This window comes from Lycium barbarum, chromosome 5 (assembly GCF_019175385.1).
Source record: "Lycium barbarum isolate Lr01 chromosome 5, ASM1917538v2, whole genome shotgun sequence".
Lineage (NCBI taxonomy): Eukaryota > Viridiplantae > Streptophyta > Magnoliopsida > Solanales > Solanaceae > Lycium > Lycium barbarum.
The window spans coordinates 10,695,637-10,700,410 of record NC_083341.1 but is presented as its reverse complement, the minus strand read 5'-3'; positions in this window follow the sequence as shown (position 1 = coordinate 10,700,410).

Sequence of the window (4,774 nt, the reverse complement as noted above, 5' to 3'; positions counted from 1 at the left end):
TTGAACGCGACGAATTCGAACTCGAGAAAAAGTCTTTCGAATCGAAAGATTCGACAGAACCGAACACTCTTTTTTAAAAGGGAGTTTGGTTTGATTTTTTTGGCAATCCTAAAACGTGAATAAAAATGACTCGAAACAAACTTAAAGTGAAGCAGATTCGAACTTCTAAAGTAATGGCATTTCCCCAAAATGTTGAATTCCCTCTGTTCTTTTAACCAAAAAAGAAAAAAAAACGCTGAGTCCTTGTTTTATCTCAGTTCATCGGGTTTCTTTTTTTTGTTCCAGATTTTTTGTTTTTTTCCCCCTCCCTCTTCTCCTTCGTCCCCCCTCCATTTATAGGGCTTCGTTTGGTTTAATAAAAGAGAGGAGAGTGCGAGAGAGACGGAGGAGTGGGGGACAAAAGTGAGTGGAGGGGAGCGTATGTGGGGGTGCGGCGGAAAGGAGAAAGAGAGAGGAGTGAGCGAAAAAGGGAGGGAATCAAGGAGCGGCGACGATGGAAAAAAAAAAGGAAAAAGAAAAGAGAGAAAGAGATGAGGGGAGGCGGGAGAAAGAAGAAGAGGAAAAAGAAAGGGGGAAGGGAATTAGGTTAAAGGGGAAGGGGAAATGGTGGGCCGGGTCGGGTGAGTGTGGTTGGGCTGGATCTGTTGAAAACGTGGGTAATGGGCTGGTCCGTTTGGGCTGGTCCATTAATTTAAATATGGGCTGATAATGTGGGTTGAGTATTAAAGATGTGGGCTAATTATTTGGGTAGGGAAATAATATTGTATTTTAAAGTCATTAATTTAGCTAAAAATTGTTGGTCCTTCCTTCTCTATTTAAATTATTTCTTGGGCTTCTAGTTTAATAACTGGTATAATATATATTATGTAAATAATTAATATGTAGAAAAAAAATAAATATTTTGCAAAGTGTTGTCTTGTAATTAATTTAACGATTCCAAACCCGAAAAAAGGAAACGATGACTAACCGTTTAAAATCTGTGATAAAGTAATACTTATAATGTTTAAAAAAATAAAAGTAGCGAAAATAATAGTAGTGAAAATAAAGTATTTAGCTCGTCAGTAAATTTAGAAACCCGGATAAATTAAATAGGAGAGGGACAAAATTGGGTGTCAACAATATGTCCAATTAGTTCCCAACATGACAGATATATGCAACATATACACTATCAATGTATATGTTGAATGTATATATTGTGTATAGATATTTATATTATATGTATATTTTAATATAAGTATACACAATTTATACATATTGTATATGCTTTGTAAACTAGTTGGCCGAAGTGTTTAGGGTCGTAATTATCAACTTTTACCTACTAAAATAAAAATCTCTCGGGCACGTTTGAGTTGAAAAAAAAATTGGAAGTTCATCTATTCTTCTTTATAGATTCAGCAAACATACTAAGTTTTGAAATGATTGTGTTCTAGACGATGTGTGAAGGAAAAAATGACAAAAAGTGGAAATGAATTCAGCATCATCATCATTGAAAGTCAGTATTACCATGCGTTAAGAAATTAAAAGTATTCTTGTTAACCAGTTTTAATCGGAATAAGGAAGGTCCAAATTAATGGTAAAAACGTTACCCGTTAGGTTGTCTAATGATGTAAGAATATATATTGATAGGATCATTATTTTAGCGACTTTATAGAGAAACACATGATGGGAAACTCGTTTCTCTTTTTATTGGCCTTTGCATAGCGCAAATCTGACTCAGTAAATTTTGAATATGAGATAGTTAAATAAATAAATAGAAAAACCAAAGTCATTGGCTGATATAAAGATCACCTTTTAACTTTGAATTTTTTTAGGTTCCTATTCTTTTTCTTTTTTTCCCATGAATCAAAATTCGAAGCGATTGTACATGATGGAAGAACGAATCTAACACAGTGCAGTAATTAATTTATTAAGCAACTTGCACTCTATTTTAATCACCTCTTTGACTGGGTAATTGTTCTATCCCTCCTTTAATTTCTTTTCGTTTTGTGCTATTTCCTTATTTAACATGCATATTGCCATATATATATATATATAAAGCCAATTAAAAATGTCAAGATTTTCAATTCATTAGGTAGTTGTACACTTGTACTAAATAAATTTAAATCGTTAAAGTACCTCAAAAGCTCAACCTTTATTGGTACTTTTCTTTTGTCAAATATCCATTTTAATTCATCTAGAAGGAATCTCGTATACTTACAATGTACAGTGAACTCAACTTGTCATAAATTTATAAGATCTTTAATTTCCAATTGCTATTTTGTTTTTAATTTTATCCCAAATTGCTATTAACTTCAAGAAAAATCTGTCAATATTCAAAGTTGTAGCTGGATATTTCGTCTGCAAATGGCATAAACTTTATCATCATTTATTTGTTTGTATATGAAAAATTTGCAACTTGTTGGTACATTAATGGCAATTTCTTTAACACAAAAAAAGTACTGCAGGAAACGCTCCCCCCCCCCCCCCGCCCCCTTACCAACCCCCAGCTAAGCAAAAAAAAAAAAAAAGTTGATAATGTTAAATAAATAAAAAAAACCCATATCTATAGCGTTTATCAGTACATATATTCAAATAAGACAAAGCTCAAGTTGAAATGAAGATAAATCTAAATACCCACAGATGGATGAGTACCTTGTTTTAGGTGGTATCTTGCTTATAATAAAATGATTCCATATATCAAATGATAGAATAAATAATAGGAAGATTAGTGTCCAAATTTACCTTTTTACTATACGAAACATATTAATTTTATCATATGTTATTCTTTGCGTTCGTATCCTCGTTATTAGCAAATAGAGCCTGTTTGGATGGGCTTATGCCTTTAAGCTGAAAACAGCTTATAAGCCAAAAAAAATAAGTTGGGGTAGTCCAACTTATTTTTTTTGGCTTATAAGTTGTTTTCAGCTTATAAGCTGCTTTAGATAAGTTAAGTCAAATGGACTCAATTATTTTTTTGAGCTTATTTTAAGCACAAAATTACTTTAAGCTGGTCAGCCAAACACTCAAAAAAGCTAAAAACAGCTTATAAGCCAACTTATAAGCCAATCCAAACGGGCTCATAGTCTTGTCCTGACTTTACCAGAGCTTTAACATTAATTTAGTAAATTTCACGTGCAAAAAAAATTCAAAAATGCTCAAATTACCCCTTTACTTTCTTTGTATCATGGTTCAAAATCACACTCTAGACTTCTCGTTGAAGCGGTCTTTTGGAATCAAGGGGAAATACCAGATTATTTGCGAACAACAATGGTAACGACACCAAAATATATAGTATGTAGAAGGATGTTTTTACCTCATTAGATGATTCGGTAACGATAACGATAATGACCCCAAAATATAACAGATGAGGATAAAACTCAAATAATTCATATATATAGTGTATAGAAGAATATGCTTGACCATTTTTCTACAAAATAAACAAAAAATTATCTGTATCATGAAGTGATAACATGTACACCACAAGTTGCTTTTTTAGCTGATGTGAAGAATACCGCCAAAAAAAGTTTACATAAAAAGAAATTAAATGACTCGTTGCCTTTGCATGTTTATCCTTTTAATTTCTCTTTTAGAAAATATTCAAAAGCTTCATGATTAATTTGCAAGAAGTTGGCACGGTGAACCATTGTTTACAATAATTATTTTACTACTATTAGCTTTCACTCCTACAATTTGCAGGAATGTTAATAATTCCCTGAAAATGGATAATTTTTCTGTAGGGAGGATCTCTTTAACAGTTCTACATGAGGCAAATTTAAATTAATCGAGAAAGCAAAATTGAGATTAATATGTTTACATCACTTCAAAAAAGCTGATATGCCCCTTACAGAAATATCAAAATTTTATTCCTAAAGCTTGTACTTTTTTTGAGGAAAATACTGAACTTAAATGGTAAGCTTTTCTGTATAAGACAGAAGTTATTCCAATGTTTGTACCAAAAAAAAAAAAGTTATTCCAATGTACTATCAAATGCATGATCGTGAAATACGTGTAACAATATTCCAATTCTCCATGTGATTTGAAATTTGAACGGATATTGCATTTAAATTATTGTATCCAACTTTTAGGTTCTTACCTCCGATTTTTTAATTAAATTTTAATATTTATTAGAATGTTATAGTATCAAAATACTAGGTTTAGTTAAACCAAAAGATTTATAGTCCATCTTCCTCTCGATTTGGAGTGCATACGCTTTTAAAAGTACTTTGCAACAAGATTGGGACCAAGACTTTTGTAATCCAAAAATAAATTTTTGGAACTAAAATAATTCATTAAAAAAAACGTAAATAGACTTTACGCATAGACTTTACGCACAGATTATGTGCGCAAAAGGACCAAAGTATAGTTTTACACTAAAGTCCTTTTACTCACAGATTATGTGCGTAAAAGAGCCAAATATATTAGGCCCTTCTTCTTACCCACTGGTCCCCCGAATTCGAAAAATAAAATAAAATCAGCCATTAAAGGTTTTCTGAGGTCCCACGCGATCAAAAACATCGTTTTCTTGTTGATTTCCAACCCAAAAGTGGTATATTAAAGTCTACGAATAAGTTTCTTTGCAATAAAGCGGCGTATAATTCAATTCAAAAACTCAAAATCAAAGCTTCAATCTAGGTATTTCACTACGATTTTTCTATTACATTATTAACCTAAGCATTACTATTGTGGGAATGTGGATAAAAAAAATATACTTTTACGCACCTTTTTTGTGCGCAAAAGGGTTGTTTCAGCCCGTTTTTCATTTTTTTAATTTGTTTTTGTTCATTTGTTGTTAATT